The sequence below is a fragment of the Halichoerus grypus genome, chromosome 5, assembly GCF_964656455.1.
Source record: "Halichoerus grypus chromosome 5, mHalGry1.hap1.1, whole genome shotgun sequence".
In the NCBI taxonomy this organism is placed as follows: Eukaryota; Metazoa; Chordata; class Mammalia; order Carnivora; family Phocidae; genus Halichoerus; species Halichoerus grypus.
The window spans coordinates 27,648,799-27,672,789 of NC_135716.1; the positions used below are offsets into that span (position 1 = coordinate 27,648,799).

Below are 23,991 nucleotides of genomic sequence, written 5' to 3' on the forward strand. Positions count from 1 at the left end.
TTATAGCATGTATTAGATGGTCCATGAGTAAGGAAATAAAACATGGACCTTAAAAATCTCATCAGTTTTGATACTTCATTTTGAAACATGAATTATATTTTGCTTGGTTTTCTTCTACATTCTCAAGGTAACATTTTCTTACTTCCATAACATTTTATTTTCTTCAGTAATGCCAACTAGAGATCTCTTTAGCCCTATTTGGTCTTTTAAAAATACATCAGACTACTCCCTTGCTTAAAAAAGCATTAAATGTCTCCCAAGGCACTTAAAATTAATGCGAAACTCATCACCAATGTCTCAAACTTCACAGAATGCATCCCTACCCCTCAGACATTAATTTCTGATCATGTCAAGCTTCCTTCAGTTTTTTGAATACACTTAGCTTGTTCCAAACTCTGCCTTCTATCTATAATACTCAGTCTTCCTGGGACAATTTCCTTCACTCCACCATATGATCAGCTCCTTCTCATCCTTCAAGACTCAGCACGAAGTTCACTTTTATCAGTGAGGCCTTAAAAGATAGCATAATATAAAGTAGATCATCTGTGTTTCTTTGTTACATAGCATCCTCTTTGTAGCCTTCATGATATTTACCACAGTTTCAAACTCATTTCTAGTTTGCATTTATGGCACTCCTCATTTAGCTTATAAATTTCATGAAAGATCGTATCAGGGGAATTTAGCCAAATACTCAGCACCTAGCTTAATGTCTAAATTACGTTGGACACTTTATGGTTATACATCAAATGTCCAAGTGAACATGTATATAAAAGATATGTATGATATTAATTCATTGTATGTTGTAATTAAATCCAAGAGTAATCACTTACGTAAAGAAGTTACTTAGGTAATGTCATAAATAGTCTGACTCCTTTGTTGATATTTGACTATTGACAGCTTTTAAGCCTCATTTCCCCTCCTTTTCCTTCTGTCTCACATCTGGATAAACTGATTTGAAAAAGTTTGGTGTTCCTGCCTTTGGTACTGGTGGGAAATTCAGGCCATGTGTGGAAACATTCATACTGATCCGATCTCCAAACTACCATAATAATGCCAAGTCAATGTTCTTTTCTTGGTCTCTCAAGCCATTTTGGGATCTGCCTTGCTTCCCCAAGAAAGCCTTGTTATGTCAGTAACAAATCTTTTCATACTCTCTTACTGTTTATGTGACACCATCAGCCTTGACATCTTAACCAAATTTTTGATGGGGGTCCATCCTGCTTTTTCGGGGTGGTCTACAGTAGATAAGAGGTTCTATGTGTTTTTGGTTCATGATGCACTTAGTGTCTTGATAATATTTGTCACGGCATTACTAGTTCCCTACCAAAAAATTCTAAGAGCTCTATTAAGTAGTTAATAAATACTTTAATAAGTATGAATATTTATATCCTAACAACTTAGTAGCTATTTGGAAAAAATACACATAAGTGAAAATAGTTTGCGAAGCAGTATCCAATAGCTGTTGTGTTTCCCTTAAATCTAAAATATCTGAAAGTGCCTCTGTAAGTTCATTGGAGAACTGCTGGGCACCCATTTGATGTGACCTTAGCAGATGCATACGATGCTGTCTATCCACCTGATTTCGGCTCAGCTGAGGTTGTCATTACTATGCATGTGACCAGTATTATATCTCAAGCTTTGTGTCTTGGCTTGGCTTTGCTTTTGTACCTCAGGGATTTCTCCTAAGCTATGGAATGCCACATAGACCGCATATGGTTACAATCTATAAATTCAGGAAGTTAATGTTGATGGAGGTAAACCTCAACCAGGGAAAATGGGAATTGAACAAATGCTTTGGACTTTCCATCCTTTGGGGATATAAATCTGAGAGACATTCTACAAGGTTCCTGGGATGGTACCCAGTGGAATTGAGTCCTAGTTGTGCAAAGAAAAAGCCAGTTTAATAAAACATCCTTTTAAAAATTTTCTTCTTTTCCTGTTTCATTGCCCCGCTCCCTCAATTATGCTCTCTGGAATAACATTCCAAACAAGTTACCACCAACACAAAAGTTCTTATCTCAGGAAAGTTTCTAAATCTTCCAGATAAAACAAAAGAACATAATTTTGGTGATGACATCTAGCTCCTTCTAAACTCCCATACACATGTAAGATATCATGTGGAATTTAATTTAAGACTCTAGATTAACAGTATTTGGGCTCTTCCATTTATATACTAGAGGAATCTTGGACAAGTGTAATACTGAGATATAATAAAAATGTATATTTGGTTTTTGTCCCTGTTTCTTGAATAGAACCTCCCAAATCCTTGTAATTTCCTGAGTGAAGAGGGTAAAGGAGTATCTTGTTATTCATAAAAAGCCACTTTCAACCACATCTGAGTTTATGTTAGTGAAGTGATTCTTTTTTTTTTTTTATGTTATGTTAACACCATACATTACATCAAAAGAAGAAGATAGCAGGAAGGGAAAAATGAAGGGGGGGAAATCAGAGGGTGAGACAAACCATGAGAGACTATGGACTCTGAGTGAAGTGATTCTTGATGGATTCCTGGAGAGCTTCAGGATGTGGAATAGTTGTCTGAGGAACCAACCGTGTGATTAGAGGATTGTAACCTTCAGCCCCATCCAAACCTCCAAGGAGGAGAGAGGGGCTGAGGAATGAGTCATTCAGCAATGGCTTCTGAAGTAGGAGGTAGTCTTGTTGGACTGAGCCCTTAACCTGTGGGGTCTACATTAACCCCTGGTAGTTAGTTAAATTGAATTAAATTGTGGGACACCCAGCTGGTGTCTACAAAGAATTGGAGAATTGCTTAGTATGCAAAATTCACATATTTGGTGTCAGAAGTGTTGGGAATAATGAAAAAGTTTTTTCCTTTAATGTGCATCAATCACTCTAAGTCTTATTTTTCTCATCTGGAAATTGGTGGTAATTGAATTTAGCTTATCAGGTTGTTCGCAGGTGTCAATGAGATGCCTGTAAAGAACTAGTGCAGTAGCTGACTTATATTAATTCCTCAGTGTACATTAGCTTTTATAGTTAAATGAACATGACTTGGAAGTGAACTTTCAGTTTCTGTCTGTACAACCTACCAATTATATATAAACTATACCATGCTGGGTTAACTGCATTTTCTAGCTGCATTCTTGTTTTGTAGGGTTGTCTGTAAGGCAGGGGTGGGAGGGTACTTTTTTTTGTTTGTTTCAATGAACAATTTCACTGATCAAGGCTGAGAAAGAAATCTCTAATATATCAGGTATTACCACAGTCAAAAGTATAAAAAATAAGACAGCTCATGAATCTGATCTAATCTATCCCCATCCTTCCTTTAAATATGGAGATTCTAAGTGGAAAAGATTTACAGTTAAAATTATGGAGTTTTGTCTGGAAAAAATATTCTGAAGTCCACTGAAACAAAGTAGAAAAGTAAAGTGAGAAACGTGTTTAGCATATAAGGTCTATGGCACCACAAACTATGAGTACAATATTTTTCTTTCTAAATAATAATATATTTTGGCATAAATTTATTCATAAATTGGCTTAAAGATTTGAAACAAATGTTCCGACATTTTTAGATTTCATTTTAATTGTTCAGAATTTTTAAGCAACTGGGGCAATGATTAGTCTTATTTTTTGCTTGATTTATCTAAATAATTATCTCAATTTTCCACTTCATTTTCTGCATGTCAGTATAACCTTGGGCTATTTCTTTAAGGAGTTATTTGATATAGTGTGACTTTTCTTTCTGCCTTTTAAAATAGAATGTGCCACATTTGTGCTTTCACAGTAATAAGTGAAGTGAAGCTCTAGGAATTAGGCAGTTAATATAACTAAGTTTGATAAATGTAATTAGCTAAGCTGGTTACTGACAAGTTTCCATTTTATTTTATTGCGTTTCAGAGGAGTTGGCTTTAGCAATCTGAGTTTCACACATCAAGCTTTCTTGCAGACATTTTTCCCTGTGGTTACTCCTAGAGGTTACTATTTAAATGAAAACATACTGGTGGGTGTGATAATCAAAGCTTTTTATCCATTTTTTCATTTATTTTGTTTTAACTTGAAGATGTATGATTTTACATTTGAATGATGCCTTAGTGTTTCAAATTAGCTTCATGGCAGTAATTGATCTAATTCTATAATTTACCTATTTTGGTGGAGCAGACACCTGTGATGATTTGCCAGCTCAGAATTGCTTCCTCACTTCTAGACATAAAGCTAATTGTGGTAGAATGATTAATTTTCCCCAATCTTTACTTCCTCACTGTTAGAGAATTGGGTGTCCAGGCTCTTTACAGTTTTACATTGGAGTGCCTTTGACTGCAGTACACAGAATATATTTCCCTATCCCATTTGTGTTGCCCTTGGCCATAGGATTTGATTTGGTCATTAGAATGTTAGACAGTGTGATGAAAATAGATGTTTTAGATGTGCTTGGGTGATTTGGTTGGGACTCTTTTAATTCTGCCATCTTATACTTCTGCCATCTCTATGAGAACAGCATATTCTTGCCACTAGTGCCAGAATGAGATATGTGGAATAGAACTCTACCAGACTCACAGCCTGAAGCTAATTTCATCCTGCCCACTGAGCAAAGAACAAGAAAAATAAATATTTGTTGTTGTAAATCACAAAGTTTGGGTGTTGTTTGCTATGCATCTTTAATGTAACAGAAAACTGATTAATAAATTTATAAGATTGGGACTTCAGTGGCAATGTATGTATTATGAAACTACATCCTTTCTTTGATGATTGTTCGAGGTATGAAAATCCCACTCCAAGCAAGGCTTAGCACCAAAAAAGAAAACAAGAAAGCTATAGGTGACAATTAGGTATCATCTATTATAAAAGTTAGTAACTTGCCTGCTTACCATATAAAAGTTAGCAACTTGCCTGCTTACCATACACATCCCATCCACACAAAACCAAGAACCCCACACAAGCAAGGACATCCACATATGAAGAAAATATTACAAAAGAATTAATTAATTAAAAAACCTGAGGACTTCTGCTTCTGATAAAAAGGAGTAAAATTTTTCTTTTCCCCCCACTAAATACAACTATAAATCCAGGATATTATATGTAAAACAAACATAAGAAGATTCTGAGAGGTGGAGAGAAGGCAGAGTGACTAGACATCAAAACTTGAGGAATGGCATGATTATTAGTTCCTGGTTTTTCTTTTTACCACATATTTCACAGACTTGGGATGGAAGAAACTGCCACCTTAAGAACACCAACACATGCAGACAAAAAAAAAAAAAAGCTCCAAAAGTCTACATCTCTAGCCAAAGATCCAGAAAAGGGACAGACTTACAAAACAGAAACTTTTAGGGAAAAAAGCAGCTTTACTCTAGCTAAATAGCATAGAAAAAACAACGGTCTTACTCCCAACCATGATAGCAGAGTCCAAGCGGGAGCTTAGATTTCCAGCATCACTGTGTTGTGAGGAAGCTTCCCAATTCCCCTTGTGGGGTGATGTGAAGGAAGGCCAACTAGGGAGGGAGCCATGTCTTTCATCCCTAAGAGGCAATAATAAGGCCACCCTTGATTGTATGGGGATTATGCAAGAAGCTTGGATTTCCAAACCAATTTGTCAGTAATGAGGCACTCCTCCTCCCTGCTGTTAACATCAGAAAAAGCCAAGGAGAGAAATATAAATACCATATGATTTCACTCATATGTGAAATTTATGAAACAAAACAAACAAGCAATAGGGCAAAAAAGAGAGAGAGGCAAACCAAGAAACAGACTCTTAACTATGGAGATCAAACTGATGGCTACCAGAGAGGAGGTGGGTCTGGGGGTGGGTTAAATAGGTGATCAGGATTAAGGCGTACACTTGTGATGAGCACCAGGTGTTGTATGGAAGTGTTGAATCACTACATTGTACACCTGAAACTAATATAACGTTGTATGTTAACTAAGTGCAATTTAAATAAAAACTTAAAAAAAAGAAAAGGCAAAAAAAATTTAAAAAAAAGAAAAGGCCAAGAAGAGTCAAAAATTTTACCTCTACGCATGAGTTACGAAGCCATTTTCCCCTAAGGTATCAGTGGAATGTAGGGATGATGCAATACTAACCTTTCCAGCCAAAGGGATATTACTGAAGGCCTAATGAGGAGCCAGGGACCTACATAACAAACAGCATCCTTTTTTTGCCCCTCCCTCTCATTGTGCTCTCTCTCTCTCTCTCAAATAAATAAACAAAATCTAAAACAAAACAAAACAACAACAACAACAACAACAAAAAACAGAAAAAAACAATTACTTGTAATACAAATAACCATAAAGATCTCAAACTGAATGAAAGAATACAATCAATAAAGGCAACTAGGCTGATGAAAAGGTTAGATTATCCAACAAAGATTTTAAAGCAGCCATCATAATAATGTCATGATGAGGAAGTACAAAAGGTTCTCAAAATAAATGAAAGAAAATTGTCTTGGCAAAGAAATAGTATGTCAACAAAATAAAATAGCTGGTTAAAAAACATAAAACTCAGTGGATAGACCCAACACCAGGATGGAGGAGACACAGCAAAAAATCTGTGAACTTGAAAATAGAACAACAGAAAGACTGAAAATAAAATGAACAGAGCCGCAAGGACCAGTGGAACTGTAACAGAAGTTCTAAGATTTGTGTCATTGGAGTCCTAGAAGAAGGGAAAGAGGATGTTTTTACACAAATTATTCAAAAGACTAATGACTGACAATTTGCCAAATATGGCAAAACACTTAAACCTACAGATTCAAGAAGCTAAACAAACGCAAGAATAAATTCAAAGGAATCCACACTAAGATACAGCATATCAAACTTTTGAAAACTAACGACAAAGAAAAAAATCTAGAAAGCAGTGAGAGAGAAATGACACCTTACCTATAAGGGGAATATAATTCAAATGACAGGGGATTTCTCATTAACACCCATGAAGGCCAGAGGAAGTGGCACAACATTTTTCAAGTGTCAACTCAGAATCCTATAGCAAGCAAAAATATCCTTCAGGATTAAGAGGAAATCAAGACATTCTCACAAGTTAAACTAAGGGATTTTTCCCCCTGTGGACCTACCCTAGAAAATGGTTAAATAAAACTCTCTAAACAGAAAAGATACAATATAATAAGGAAAGTTGAAACTTGAGGAAAGAAAAAAGTATGGTAAACCAATTTATGGTTAAATGCAGTAGATGTTCCTTCTCTTCTTGAGTTGTTTAAGTTTTGTTTGTTGAAGCAAAAGTAATAACATTTCTTGGTGTGGTTGCAAATGTATATAGAGGAAGTATTAAAAATATTTATATTATAAATGGAAAGGGTAAACTGACATAAAGGGATTAATGTTTCTATACTTCCTTGAACTGGTAAAACAGCACCAGTGGACAGTGTATATATGTATACAGTATGTAATGCAATCACTACAAAAGCTATACAAAGTGTCAAAGAGAAATTGCCCTAGACACTGGTTAAAAATGACAAGGAAGGGTTTTTTCAAGACTCTTCCAATAGGGAGAGAAACTAATTCAGTAAGGGAGATAAACTGATTCCATTCATGTCGAAACAAAAAATAAGGGAGCTTTTAAGCAATTGTGTGAGCTAGTAGGAAAGTACTGCAGGTTGTTAGGGAGACACACAGAAGAAAGGAACAAAACAGACAACCAAGAAACATTTCCATACAAATGCCCCTAACAGATTTTTGGCAAAAGTGTAAAAAAAAAAAAAATCAATGGAAGCAAGGTAGCCTTTTCAACAAGTGCCACTGGAGGAGTTAGACATCTGTAGATAAAAGAGTAGACATAGATCTAAAATTTTATACAAAAATTGGATAACAGGCTGAATATAAATGTAAAATGCGATATGAGCAGTATACAAATTTTAGAAAGAAAACACAGAAGCAAAACACCTGTATTTGGGACTTAGACTTTACAACAAAAACACAATCTATAAAGGGAAAAAAATGCATGCATTGGACATCATAAAAATTAAAAATTTTGCCTTGTGAAAGACCCTTTTAAGAAGATGAAAAGACAAGCAATACACTGGAATAAAGTATTGATAGTCAAGTATTTGACAACAGGCTAGTATCTAAAATGTGTAATGAAGTCTCAAAAATCAACAGTGAAAAAAGAGAAAAAACTACAATGATGGCAATATTTTTTTGTTAACAGCAGTTCCCCTAGTGAGTGTTGATACTTTGGGTCTGAGTGAAGAAAAAAGAGAGAAAAAAAGGAGATTAAAGAAGAAAAAACCCCACAAACAAACCAATTAGAAGATAAGTATAGCCATGAAGAGAATTTTCACCAAAAAGAATATATTGGTGTTAAAAAAGTACATGAAAAATTGTTCAACAACATTAGCCATTAAGGAAATACACATTAAAACCACAATTGGATACCACTACACACCTATCAGAATGGCTTAATTAAATCCTTGGGATAACATCAAATGTTGGCAAGGATGTGGAGAAACAGGATCACTCATATATTGCTGGTGAGAATGTAAAATTGTGCAGCTACTATGGAAAATAATTTGAGAGTTTGCCTTTAAAAAATCAATGTTAATGATAATATAATAATAATGATAATAACAAGTTACTACTATATGACTTAACAATTATACTCCTGGGCATTTATTCCAGAGAGAAGAAAATTAGGCTTACACAAAAACTTGCCCATGAACATTTATAGCAGCTTTATTTGTAATAGCCAAAAACTTAAATCAACCCAGATGTCCTTTGACAGGTGAATGATAAACACACTATGGTACATCCATACCATGAAATACTGTTTAGCAATTGTTATGGGCTCAGCCATATCCCTCCCACAATAATATGTCGAAGCCCTAAACCCCAGTACTTCAGAATGCACCCATATTTGGAGATAGTTCCTTTAAAGAAATGAGCAACATAAGTTAGACTATTAGAGTGGGCCCTAGTCCAATCTGACTGACCTCTTTATGAGATGAGGAAATTTGGACAAATAAAGAGACATTAGAGAAAAGACCACGTGAAGGCACAGATAAGGCAGCCATCTGCAAGCAAAGGGAAGAGACCTCAGAAGAAACCAATTCCACTGACGATATGTTTGGTAGAAAAATAATTTTAAAATTAGAATTATTTATGGAACTATACTGTTCGTCAAATGTGTTGGCAGGAGTAATTAAGTGATTTGGTTGGGAAGATTTACTTCCCATGACTGTTTCTGAGAAGTACATGATTTCAGCAGTACCAAAGAGTAAACAGAGAAAGAAGAGAAGCTCAGGTCCAGGAAACTGTTTCTAAACCAGAAGAGAAGCGAGGGGGAGTTCCAGATTTCAGACGTGTGGTGTGCTTAGAGAGGTTCCAGTCCTAACAGGAGCAGGAAAAGACAGGTCCTAGAGTTAAATAAAGGCCTGTGAGAAAAATGGAACTCAGTAGACCAAATCATATAATGAAAAGTTTGAGAAAAAAAAAATTGACAAAGGTAAATAATATAAGTCAATTTGAAATTTTAGGGATAGGGAGAAAAGAGCTGCAGTATTGAATAGTGTTTAAAAGCATGGGATATTGAGCTAGGCTGCTGACTTCAACTACTGGCTCTGCACTTATTAGCTATGAGAAATTAGGCAAGTTTTCTAAATTCCCTGTGTGTCAGTTTCCTCACATGTAAAAAATAAATAGTATTGATAAAAATAGTACTAGTCTACAGATTATTTTGAAGATGAAATAAGTTCATCAATTTGTAGCATATTGAAAAATGGCTGGCATAAAGCAAGGGCTAAATAAATTTAGCATTACAGTTATAGGGACTGTTGATTATACAAGAAAAGAAATGACTGCAATAAATTATGAATTGTATTTTAATTTTAAAATTTAGAATTTTAAATTTAAATTTTAAACTTTATCATTCTATGGATAAGCATGCAAGAATATTCATGGTCTTCCATGTTTTATCTGCAAATAAATATAATAGACATAGTGAAGTTCAGGACCATTGTAGATAGTTTTCATTCTATAATTGTTTAAAATAGAGTCCACTCTAAAAAATGTCTCTTGAGTTTCAAATTTGAAGATGGCTTTTTTTTTTTTTTTTTTTTTTGAGCCCAACGTGGGGCCTGAACCCAAGATCCCGAGATCAGGACCTGAGCTGAGATCAAGAGTTGGACACTTAGCTGACTGAGCCACCACACACCCTTGAAGATGACTTTTGACTTTTATCTCTGCATCCTTAGTTCCCCCCACATTCTTTAAATTTCACTTTTAGTAATCTGTGTTTTTCCTCTTATGCAAATAAAGCAAACAGACCTAAATTTGAAGAAAATACTGTCATGAACATCAACAGTGTAAAAGTAAATAGATATAAAAGAGTGAAATATTATTATACATTGAAGGATAAAGATTACAATTAGAATTAATAAAAGTAGAGGTCTTAAAATATCATTATATTGTTCACATTCTATTAGAGAAAAATTAAATATTATGATTTGAAAATATAATAGATATTATCAAAAGCACCCTTGAGAGAAAAAAAGTGGAAGAAAAATAGAGTGCATAGGGGAGGGAAAAGGTAAATTTGTTGGGATAAATAATATTAAATTTTAAATAATATAATATAGAAATTTGTCTGAATATGAGGGGTGAGTGAAGTTATCCATTAATGAAATGGTAATATTGAAAATAATATCCAAATTTGCAAGTGGAAATAAGAGAATGATTAGAAATTTTATCAATCTAGAAAATATACAGAGAAAATGTAACAGTAAGCTAAATTAATTATTCAAAATAAAGATTAAAAGGATAAAGACAGATATGGCAATCATTATTTAAAGTGTGAATAAAATAAACCTTTCTTTTATTTATTTATTTTTTTAAGATTTTATTTATTTATTTGTCAGAGAGAGACACAGCGAGAGAGGGAACACAAGCAGGGGGAGTGGGAGAGGGAGAAGCAGGCTTCCTGCCAAGCAGGGAGCCCAATGCGGGGCTCTATCCCAGGACCCTAGGATCATGACATGAGCCGAAGGCAGACGCTTATCAACTGAGCCACCCAGGCACCCCTAAACTTTTCTTTTAAAAAAAGATTGTCAGGTAGGGTTAAGAGACATAGAGAACTTTATTAAATTTATAGCCAACAAAAACAATAACAATGACTGTACTCATGAGGAAAGACATACTAAAAGAGTGAACTAAGAAGTAATAGACAAATGCAAAGGAAAGGAAAACAGAAGTGGCAATATTAATTTTGGACCAGATGGAATGTAATGTTAATAGCAAATAATATGATTAAAATTATAAAGCCATTCAAGGCACACTTCACAAATAACATAAATCATCAAACTCTATGTGTAAGCAATATAGCATTTAATATGTAAAAAAAAACTACTAGAAATGCAAGGGGATCCTAATTAAAAAGAGATGTAATAAAACAAAAAAAAATGTGAGAGCATGAAGGATTATATTTAAAAGCTATATACCAGGAACTAATTAATATGCTAGCATACGAAGCTTTACTGTACAAGAAGAGTTATGTGTGTGCATGTGTGAATGTATGAGTATCTTTGAAATATTTTTTGAAAATTTAGTCATGCATCAACTGTTGTAATACAATTCAATTAGAGATAACTTTTAATTACAACAATTGTGGTTGCATGAAATGTATTCAGCCTTATTATGTTACACATTCATTTTATTTTTTGGCATTATATGATCAAATTTTCTTTAAAGTAGTAGATAAATCTTTGTACCCTAGAGCTAGGAAGGAATAAAATAGTCTCTGGGGCTGCAGGTATGAAGCTATCAATGCACTGAGTTTTCTTTCAAAAAATATGTATTCAATTATTCTGAAATTTTTGAAAGGTAATAGGATTTTTAAATAAAGTCTAATTTATCAATATACTAATAGTGAAAATCTTAATTGGATTAATTGAAAAGAACTGAAATTCCTACCACCACAATGGATAAAACAGTAAATCTAGGGTATTATATAGTGTGTAAGTAGAAGCATAAATCACTGAAAGATTCATTTATTTTGAAAAGAAAAAAGAATGGGGGGAAATAATACTTTTGGGACATAGTGTCCAATTGAGAGAAAAAGCCAGTATTGCCAAGATTCCTATGTGAGGCTTAACTGTTCAAGGCATGATTAGTAAAAGCAAAGCTTGAACTGAGGGGATAAAGGTGAGTGTAGAAAAGTGAAAGAAATCGCAGGAGGTTGTGCTGCAAACAATTGCTCAGAAATAGCAAAGCACCAAATAAATGGTAATGAGATTATAGGCTCAAAAAATAAAGAAAAAAGATAAACTGGAGAGAGTTGAAAGAATTTGGAACAAAGAAGCTTTTCTCATAGTTGAACCTGAGAAATGTGACACCTTTCTATTCATTATTAAAAAGCCAATGATTTGTAGAATCTTTATTGAAATTTGAGATTCTCTGCATTATTTTTAGAAATGTCTTGTTTTCCACAAATGATTCTAAATAAAAGGGCAGCTTACATTAACATCTATCTAAGGATATTTTTCTTATTTCATATAAAAGAGAGGCCAATATAATTGCTTCCATGACATTGATTAAATTAACCATGAAAATATAACTATTCAGCTGTATTTAATTAACAGTGAACTCTCCATATTCTCCACTAAAGTTGATTGTGCTAAGTAAAAATAACAATATAAAGGATGAAATACTGTAAGAAACATTTTTTTTTTAAAGATTTTGTTTATTTATTTATTTGACAGAGAGAGAGAAACAGCATGAGAGGGGATAGGGTCAGAGGGAGAAGCAGGCTCCCCGCTGAGCCGGGAGCCCAATGTGGGACTCGATCCCAGGACTCCGGGATCATGACCTGAGCTGAAGGCAGTCGCTTAACCAACTGAGCCACCCAGGCGCCCCTGTAAGAAACATTTTAACTGCAAGTTTATAAGTCAATAAAACCCCACAGAGATAACCAGACAGGTAGAGCAAGTACAGACATTAGATAGTATGAAGCTGGAAATAAATGAGCATCTGATTCACGAGAGTGACTCCAGTTGACTATCAGACCAGAAACTCTCAAGTGCCTCCCAAAATTTATCAATATTTTCCCTTTTCTATAAATGATTTAGAGTTATATGAAATGCAATGTAATCATGCTTTAGTCATTAACCTTTAATCTCTTATGTGTTACACTGTCCACTGAACTTTTATTTCTATTTAAATAGGGTAAAGTTGACAAAGGAGGAAAAGGAGATAGATATAAAGATGTCATTCTTTAGTTGATCAGTGTCTATTGTGAATCAATGCTGTGGCATTATTAATCAATTAGTGATCAAATTTAGGATAAAGATGTGGTTAGATGTGGCATTACCATGCTTCCATTTCTTAGACCCATTGTTTAAATCAAGTATCACTAAGATATTTGATCATCAAATGGATAACTGGAAGTAATTTTAAGGTTCACTGTATGGCTAAGTGTTCAGACATGTTGCTTGAGATCCTAGGCATTCAGAAGCTCAATTACATTGCACACAAAATCAGCATGGGGAAGAATGCTGTATATGTTTATATTATTGCTTTTTGTTATTTCAACTTTTTACTCCTTTTCTCTAATAGGTTTACACAAGTAAACCCTTTGCAAGATGACTTAGCTCCCTCTAGAGTGAAACATAACTCTTCTCTTACTGATATTAAATTCAGCTATGCTATATGTTTTCAAAAATAGAGTGCTAGAGGATACGACACAGGCAGAGGCTGTAATGTTTTTCATAGTTTCGCTTGGCTTCTCGTGCTTCTTTGTGCTATGAAAAGAGCATGCTAATTTCTAGTCCCAGAATGTATGATTTGTTAACCAATGCCGGAAATAACGTTCCCACCCAACTAGCCTGTATGTAAGAAAGAAAATACGTGTTTTTAGCCCGAGATGTGAGTTAAACTATGCCTCAGAAATGTGACTAATATTCTGGATATGTCTTTGAGGCTGTTTTTAGATGAGACTAACATTAACATTTGAATCAGCAGACTGAGTAAAGAAGATTGCCCTCCTTCACGTGAGTGGCCCTCATCCAAACAGTTGAAGTGCTGAATAGACAAAAAGGCTAACCCTCCTGAGAATAAGAGGAAACTCTTCTTCCTGACTGCTTTGAGCTAGGACATTGGTCCTATTTGGCTTTTGAACCTGAACTGAAAGAAACATCAGCTCTTCTTGGGGCACGAGCCTGCCCACTTTTGGACTGCAACTTATACCATCAACTCTTCTGGTTCTCAGGCCTTTGGTCTTGGACTGGAACTATAGACATTGACTCTCCAGGGTCTCCAGCTGACCAGCTGCAGACTTTGGGATTTCTCAAACTCCATAATAATGTGAACCAAATTCTTATAATAAAGCTCTTGCTATATGTAAATCTGTTTTAGTGAGGGTTCTCTAGAGAAACGGAATCAATATTATATATATCATATATATGAAGAGATTTGTTATAGGAATTGGCTTATGCACTTATGGAGACTGAGAAGTCCCATGATTTGCCATGTGCAAGCTGCAGAAACATGAAAACTGGTGGTGTAAATTCAGTTTAAGAGCCAATGGTGTAAGTCCCTTTTTGAGTCCAAAGGTCTGAAAGTAGGGTGGGGGGGCCAATAACGCAGTTCCTGGTTCAAGTCCAAATGCCCAAGAATTGGGAGCGTTGATGTTGAAGGACATTGGATGATGCCCACCTGCTTTGGTGAGGGTGTTCTTTACTCAGGCTAATAATTCAAATACTTATCTTTTCCAGAAACACTCTCATAGACACAACTAGAAAAAAATGCTTTACCAGCTATTTGGCCATCCCTTAGCCCAATTAGGGCATATAGAATTATCTATCTATCTACCCATCTATCTGTGTCCTATTGTTTCTATTTCTCTGGAGAACTCTGACTAATATAGAGACTTTACTAATTTATAAGCTATAGAAAATAGTTGGGCTGGATGGTCAGGAACTTAGAAGGAATATAATTGGAAAATTGGTGACAAGGAAATTTAGGGAAGAAGTATGTGGATAGACATCTCTGAATGGACAAAAACACAAAAATATTTGTGTTGAATAATTGTTCATCAAAGGATGATGACAAGGATCAGAGTTTTGCATGGGTTCAGCAACATAAATTTCCACTCATGAGGGCTGACCTGGCTAGAGCCACGGCTGAGTGCCCAACGTGTCAACAGTAGAAACCAACAATGATTTCCTAATATGGCATCATACTCCAGGGTAATAAACCAGCTATCTGGTAGTAGGTTGATTATATTGGACTGCTTCCACCATAGAGGGGCCAGCCCTTTGTTCTTACTGAAATAGTCTAGGTATAGATTTACTTTTTCTTCATGAAATCCTTTGCCAAAACTGCCATCTGTGGACTTACAGAATGTCTTATTCATGGTTGTGGTATTCTACACATTAGTTCTGATCAAGGAACTCACTTCACAACAAATGAAGTATGGCAGTGGACTGATGTTCATGGAATTCATTGATCTCACCATGTTCCTCATTTTCCTGGAGTAGCTGGCTTGATAGAACAGCCTTTGAAGACTCAGTTACAGTACTTCCTAGGTTAGGTGGCAGTATCTTACAAGGCAGAGGCAATGTCCTCCAGGAGGCTGTATATAAGTCAGCATCCAACACATGGTGCTATTTCTTCCACAATTTATGGCTCTGGGAATCAAGGAGTGGACATTAGTGTGGCATCACCTGCTATTACCCCAATGATCCACTAGCAAATTTTTGCTTCATGTCTCCATGACCTTATTATGTTCTACCTGTCTAGAGGACAGATCTATCAGATGTTCTACTTGTCTACTTGTCTAGAGGAATCTATCTATTTCTTCCAGAGGAAGGAATGCTTCCATAAGGACACAAAATAATGATTCCATCATACTGGAAGTTAAACCACCCAGCTGCTTTGGATTCTTCACGCATTTTACTTCAATAGGCAAAAAATGGAGTTTTGAGACAGATCCACACACACAGTGAAGGTCATGTGAAGAGAAGCAAATGTTGGAATGATGCTACCACAAGCCAAGGAATATCTGTAGCAACCAGAAGCTACACAAGACCAGGAACGGATTTTTCAAAAAAAACATTGGTTTTTAAGCCACCTTGTTTGTGGTAAATACTATAGAAGCTACAGGAAACTAATGTATTTATTAAAGATATTTGATTGGTTTAGTTTTTTGGTAAGTTTGTTATATCAGAGGTTTAAAATGCATAAAATGATACTCAAATATGTACATCTAAAATGTCGTTTAAATAATTAAAGGAATGCTATTAACTAAGTTATGAAAGCATCCTTGATAGTGATTATTATAACTAACTGAATTTTAAAATGTCTGAATCTTGAATTCAAAAGAGTTGTCTTTATTAAATTATTGATTAATTGAATACTCATTTTTTAAGTAACATCAAATTATCCTCTTTGTGGCCCTCTTAACAGCCTCAAGTAACAACAACAACAAAAAAATCTAACATTCACATAGAACAGTCTACTGTTCTCTTTGCTGCAGAGGAAAGTACATGATGCAAGATAAGCCGATTGCCGAGCTATCCCTCTAGATATAGTAATGTTGCAAACACTTAGGGATTTGACACAAGTCAAATTATGCCAGATAAATCAGTCTTCTACTGAATTTTCCAAATTAAAAAGAGGCATACGCTCTTTTCCTTTGAATTCAGAGTTATGAGGATGAGTAATACTCATAATGAATGAGGGCAGTTAAGTACAATTCATATAAAAGAACTATGGTTGTTAGTCAACTCACAAACAGAAAAGAGAAACAGTTCAGTGCAAGCAAATCCAGATTCTATTTGAATCACTGAATTCAGGCAATCCTAGAACCTATTCTAGATCTTTATTTTTTTTAATTATTAAATCCTTTTTATTAGTTAAATTTAGTTGATTTGTTTGTGGTACTTGTAACCAAATTTCTTCATTAAACATCTGGAATGAACATTGGATTCATGGTTAGCAGGAATTCTATGACATTTTTTCCCAAATGACCATGTTATTTTCCAGACTGAAAAATAGACTCTATAAGTCCTACTTGCTCTGCAAAAGAAACAAAGCTGGGGCGCCTGGGTGGCTCAGTTGGTTAAGCGACTGCCTTCGGCTCAGGTCATGATCCTGGAGTCCCTGGATCGAGTCCCGCATCAGGCTCCCTGCTCAGCAGGGAGTCTGCTTCTCCCTCTGACCCTCCCCCCTCTCATGTACTCGCTCTCTCTCATTCTCTCTCTCTCAAATAAATAAATAAAATCTTAAAAAAAAAAAAAAAAAGAAACAAAGCTGAAAGTTATTTCTTGAAGCCATGAGAAAAAGATATTCCAATAAGAACAAACCTAGATGCATACATTAAATGTGTTTCTTCACCAATTCCATGAGTTCTAACAGGCTGAAACCATAATCTGTATAAAATGAGGAGTATAAATCCTTTGTATGGTAAAAGGGAAATTACCAGTAAAATGCTATGCTAATTTAACTCTATGATTATACAATAATTTAACAGTTTTAAGAAAAACCCTTAAGTTCATATGATTTCATATAACTGAAGCCTTCCCTCTAAAACATTGATAATATGCTAAACATGTCCATTTTACAAATCTAATTTTATCTTTGCTTTTGTACTGCAATTTACACATTTTCTATTCCATGACTACATTTGTTAATGTTTTCTTAAAAAGTAAAATTAAGGGGGTTGACTTTAGGAAGCACAGATACAAGTTTAACAAGAATCATTGACTTTAATTTTTTTTCTGTCTAGATGCAAAATCAATTATTACTGTGGGCCGTTAAATGCTGCCATTATCTAAATTATTTCTGAGAAAAATGTCAGTTTTAGGATAATATATTTGAAACTGTTTATGCTCATTAAGGACAGTATATAGAAGTAATTAGTCACATTTTAATTTTTCATCATCTTAATTGTGGAAATCTCTGGTTGGTTTGTATGCTGAATTTATGAATGAAATACTATTCCATTTGGCTCCTCTTGAAAATTTTGGATTAAGCTATTAAATTACATAGAATGGCTTAATTTCCTAGTATATAATTAGATCACTTTAGCAAAGCTCCTCTTCAAAAAAAATATTTAATGTAATACTTTTAAATATAATCGATCAGATATAATAGCATATTCCGAAATCTTTTCTACTCCATTAAGATAAACAGACAGAGATGTTAAGAGCCAAAAGTCTGAATGATCTGTGTGGCCATTAAATAATGAGATCAGCCATTAATGCTATTTTATGACTAATTAATAATTCTAAAGTTCTATAGAAACAAAAAAAAAAATTTTTTTTTTTTTTAAAACAGCTTCCTAGCTTCCTTCTTTGTGGAATCAAAGTTATACTAGGAAAATCACATTGTTTAAAGACTGAGGTCCAAGTGAAATGTTGGTGCCTTGGAACGGAGTTTTCAAGAATTACCTAGGTCAGTGATTTTCAACTTACTTGGAACCAATTTGATCTTATTGGGTATTTCTATTAAGATTAGTTAGACTAGTTAATTTTAGCCATTCTGACTGGTGTGAGGTGGTATTTCATTGAGGTTTTGATTTGGATTTCCCTGATGCCAAGCGATGTTGAGCACTTTTTCATGTGTCTCTTGGCCATTTGGATGTCTTCTTTGGAAAAATGTCTGTTCATGTCTTCTGCCCATTTCTTGATTGGATTATTTGTTCTTTGGGTGTTGAGTTTGATAAATTCTTTATAGATTTTGGATACTAGCCCTTTATCTGATATGCCATTTGCAAATATCTTCTCCCATTCTGTCGGTTGTCTTTTGGTTTTGTTGACTGTTTCCTTTGCTGTGCAAAAGCTTTTTATCTTGATGAAGTCCCAATAGTTCATTTTTACCCTTGCTTCCCTTGCCTTTGGCGATGTTTCTGGGAAGACGTTGCTGCAGCTGAGGTTGAACAGGTTGCTACCTGTGTTCTCCTTTAGGATTCTGATGGACTCCTGTCTCACATTTAGGTCTTTCAACCATTTGGAGTCTATTTTTGTGTGTGGTGTAAGGAAATGGTCCAGTTTCATTCTTCTGCATGTGGCTGTCCAATTTTCCCAACACCATTTGTTGAAGAGACTCTCTTTTTACCATTGGATATTCTTTCCTGCTTTGTCAAAGATGAGTTGACCATAGAGTTGAGGGTCCATTTCTGGGCTCTCTATTCTGTTACATTGATCTATGTGTCTGTTTTTGTGCCAGTACCGTGCTGTCTTGATGATGACAGCTTTGTAATAGAGCTTGAAGTCCGGAATTGTGATGCCACCAGCTTTGCTTTTCTTTTTCAGCATTCCTCTGGCTATTTGGTGTCTTTTCTGGTTCCATACAAATTTTAGGATCATTTGTTCCATTTCTTTGAAAAAAGTTGATGGTATTTTGATAGGGATTGCGTTAAATGTGTAGATTGCTCTAGGTAGCACTGACATATTCACAATATTTGTTCTTCCAATCCATGAGCATGGAACATTTTTCCATTTCTTTGTGTCTTCCTCAATTTCTTTCATGAGTATTTTATAGTTTTCTGAGTACAGATTCTTTGCCTCTTTGGTTAGATTTATTCCTAGGTATCTTATGGTTTTAGGTGCAATTGTAAATGGGATCAACTCCTTAATTTCTCTTTCTTCTGTCTTGTTGTTGGTGTATAGAAATGCAACTGATTTCTGTGCATTGATTTTATATCCTGCCACTTTACTGAATTCCTGTATGAGTTCTAGCAGTTTTGGGGAGGAGTCTTTTGGGTTTTCCACATAAAGTATCATGTCATCTGCAAAGAGTGAGAGTTTGACTTCTTCTTTGCCGATTTGGATGCCTTTTATTTCTTTTTGTTGTCTGATTGCTGTGGCTAGGACTTCCAATACTATGTTGAATAGCACTGGTGATAGTGGACATCCCTGCCATGTTCCTGACCTTAGGGGGAAAGCTCTCAGTTTTTCTCCATTGAGAATGATATTTGCTGTGGGTTTTTCATAGATGGCTTTTATGATATTGAGGTGTGTACCCTCTATCCCTATGCTCTGAAGAGTTTTAGTCACAAAAGGATGCTGTACTTTATCAAATGCTTTTTCTGCATCTATTGAGAGGATCATACGGTTCTTGTTCTTTCTTTTATTAATGTATTGTATCACATTGATTGATTTGCGATGTTGAACCAACCTTGCAGCCCAGGGATAAATCCCACTTGGTCATGGTGAATAATTCTTTTAATGTACTGTTGGATCCTATTGGCTAGTATTTTGGTGAGCATTTTTGCATCCATGTTCATCAGGAATATTGGTGTGTAATTCTCCTTTTTGATGGGGTCTTTGTCTGCTTTTGGGATCAAGGTAATGCTGGCCTCATAAAATGAGTTTGGAAGTTTTCCTTCCAGTTCTATTTTTTGGAACAGTTTCAGAACAATAGGTACTAATTCTTCTTTAAATATTTGGTAGAATTCGCATGGGAAGCCATCTGGCTCTGGGCTCTTGTTTGTTGGGAGATTTTTGATGAGTGCTTCAATTTCCTTAGTGGTTATAGGTCTGTTCAGGTTTTCTATTTCTTCCTGGTTCAGTTTTGGTAGTTGATACATCTCTAGGAATGCATCCATTTCTTCCAGGTTATCTAATTTGCTGGCATATAGTTGCTCATAGTATGTTCTTATAATTGTTTGTATTTCTTTGGTGTTGGTTGTGATCTCTCCTCTTTCATTCATGATTTTGTTGATTTGGGTCCTTTCTCTTTTCTTTTTGATAATTCTAGCCAGAGGTTTATCAATCTTATTAATTCTTTCAAAGAACCAGCTCCTAGTTTCATTGATCTGTTCTACTGTTCTTCTGGTTTCTATTTCATTGATTTCTGTTCTGATCTTTATTATTTCTCTTCTCCTGCTGGGTTTAGGCTTTATTTGCTGTTCTTTCTCCAGCTCCTTTAGGTGTAGGGTTAGGTTGTGTATTTGAGACCTTTCTTGTTTCTTGAGAAAGGCTTGTATTGCTATATACTTTCCTCTTAGGACTGCCTTTGCTGTCCCAAAGATTTTGAACAGTTGTGTTTTCATTTTCATTTGTTTCCATGAATTTTTTTAATTCTTCTTTAATTTCCTGGTTGACCCATTCATTCTTTAGTAGGATGCTCTTTAGCCTCCATATATTTGAGTTCTTTCTGACTTTCCTCTTGTGATTGAGTTCTAGTTTCAAAGCATTGTGGTCTGAAAATATGCAGGGAATGATCCCAATCTTTTGGTACTGGTTGAGACCTGATTTGTGACCTACGATGTTGGTGAGGATGTGGAGAAGGGGGAACCCTCCTACACTGTTGGTGGGAATGCAACCTGGTGCAGCCACTCTGGAAAACAGTATGGAGGTTCCTCAAAAAGTTGAAAATAGAGCTACCATATGACCCTGCAATTGCACTACTGGGTATTTACCCCAAAGATACAAATGTAGTGATCCAAAGAGGTACATGCACCCCAATGTTTATAGCAGCAATGTCCACAATAGCCAAACTATGGAAAGAGCCAAGATGTCCATCAACAGATGAATGGATAAAGAAGATGTGGTGTATATATACAATGGAATATTATGCAGCCATCAAAAAAAATGAAATCTTGCCATATGCAGCGATGTGGATGGAACTAGAGAGTATTATGCTAAGTGAAATAAGTCAATCAGAAAAAGACAAGTATCATATGATCTCACTGATATGAGCAATTCTTAATCTCAGGAAACAAATTGAGGGTTGCTGGAGTGATGGGGGTGGGAGGGATGGGGTGGCTGGGTGATACACATTGGGGAGGGTATGTGCTATGATGCGTGCTATGAATTGTGTAAGACTGTTGAATCACAGACCTTGCCTCTGAAACAAATAATACATTATATGTTAAAAAAAAAAAAGAACTTAATAGGAAGGGAAAAATGAAAGGGGGGAAATCAGAGGGGGAGACGAACCATGAGAGACTATGGACTCTGAGAAACAAACTGAGGGTTCTAGAGGGGAGGTGGTTGGGGGGTTGGGTTAGCCTGGTGATGGGTATTAAAGAGGGTATGTATTGAATGGAGCACTGCGTGTTATACACAAACAATGAATCATGGAACACTACATCAGAAACTAATGATATAATGTATGGTGATTAGCATAACATAATAAAATAAAATTTAAAAAATAAAATGGTTGAAGTCATGCAAAAAAAAAAGATTAGTTAGACTAGATCAGAGCAACTTTTACTTTTAGGGTGATCATTACTTACTACTAAGATCTTTCTGAAAACTGTACTCAATGCCCCTTGAATTACAAAATTTTTTAGTCTGGTTGGTGAGAATAGGCACTATTTCTAGCCTTATGTGAGTGCCAGGCACTATTCCCTCTATTCCCCTGAAGAGATTGTGTCTTCAGTCTTGGGTAACAGGAGGACACATGCCACAGTTAGTACTTTACCAAATAACTGAAGGGGACTTCTGCATATTTCTAAAGTTGTTCTCTGTACAGCTCTCTCTGCTTCAGTACCATGTCCTGTAAATACTAGTCACATTGGTCTTACTAAATGTCAGCTCCATCTCCTCAACTGCCAAGCTTCATGTAGGTTTCTTCTCCTGCACTATGGTTAGAACTCTATAAAGACATGTAATGGACTGAAAGTTTGTGTCTCCCCAAACTTTGTATGTTGAAGCCCTAATCCCCAGTGTTGTGTTTGGAGATAGGGCCTATCAGGAGATGATAAAGGTTAAATGAAGTTAAAAAAAAAAAATGGTGCCTTAATCTGATACAGCTGGCACCCTTATGAGAAGAGGAAGGGACACCAGAGCTCTCTCTCCACCATGTGAGAACACAGTAAGAAGGTGGCTGGCTGTAAGCCAGGGAAAGCCCTCACCAAAATCAAATTGGTCAGCATCTTGATCTCGGACTTTCCAGCCTCCAAAACTGTGAGAAATAAATTTCTGTTGTTTAAACCACCCAGTCTATTGTATTTTGTTACAGTAACCAGAGAAGAGTGGGACAAGACACTAAGCTGGGGTAATCATAGAGCTCAATTCATTTGTTACCTCATGTCTGGGAATACTATCCTTTATTGCTTGATATCCTGTGTCTTGAAAACCATTGTTTCATTTTTTTTTTTTTTAATTTTTTTCAAGAAGGAGATTACATTTGGTTACTGCTCTACCTTATCTTGGCCAGAAGCATTAGTTTTTTCCAGCATTTATTTGATTTATGTTTTGTGGTATACCTTTTCCCAACCTCTTTACTTTTTGTCTTCATATCCCTAATTGGTTTCTTACAGACAGCATATGGTTAGGTCATTTCCCCCCCAGTTACATATAATATGATTATTAATATAATTTAATGTACTTCTATCATTTTAACATCTATTTTTGGTTTAGCCTTCTATTTTTTCACTATTTCCATGTTTCTTTTTTTGTATCATTTGTATATATTTAATATCTCCTTTTTATTTCACTGTAGTTTTTATTTCATGGCTACATCTTTTTTACATTATCTTCTTAGTGTTACTCTAGGGAGATTATTTATCTCCAAGATTTGAGTGTCTACTAGTGTTATATGTTACCACTTTTAAGTAAAAGTAGAAGTGCTACAATAATTAAGTCCTTTTTCCAATTCCCCATTCACCCATTGAATGATATATTATAATTACACCAAGCATATTACATCTACTCATTTTGAAAACCCATCAGATATGCTATAAGTTTTAGTTTCATCACTTTACTTAAAATTAATTACTTTCCACTTCAACTGAAATATTGAAATTTTACAACCATATAGATCCTTTTATTCTCACTTGCATCTTGACAGACACTAAAAAGCACCAATGTTACATTTTTGCTTTCAAAAGTCATAGACTATTTTTTAAACTTACAAGGAGAAAGATACTCTTTTATATTTATTCAGAGTAATATATAAAAGAGTATCTTGCTCTTTCTTTCTAATTTCAAACATTGTCTATGGTGACATTTCCTTTCATATTGTAGATATTTCTTTTACAGCAGGTCTGGTTGGTGACACATTCTTTTAATTTTTCTTCACCTGATAATGTGCTTACTTTTCTGGATATAGAATTCTGGATTGGCAAAGTTTGTTTGTTTT

At 35.2% G+C, this 23,991-nt stretch overlaps 1 non-coding gene across 1 annotated transcript; it reads left to right on the forward strand.

Annotated features, from left to right (window-relative positions):
- Window positions 1–8,084: 8,084 nt before the first annotated feature.
- Window positions 8,085–8,156, forward strand: LOC118528974 (small nucleolar RNA SNORD56). The gene has a single exon (XR_004913892.1). It is a non-coding gene; the product is annotated as a small nucleolar RNA SNORD56 (small nucleolar RNA).
- The last annotated feature ends 15,835 nt before the right edge of the window (window positions 8,157–23,991 follow it).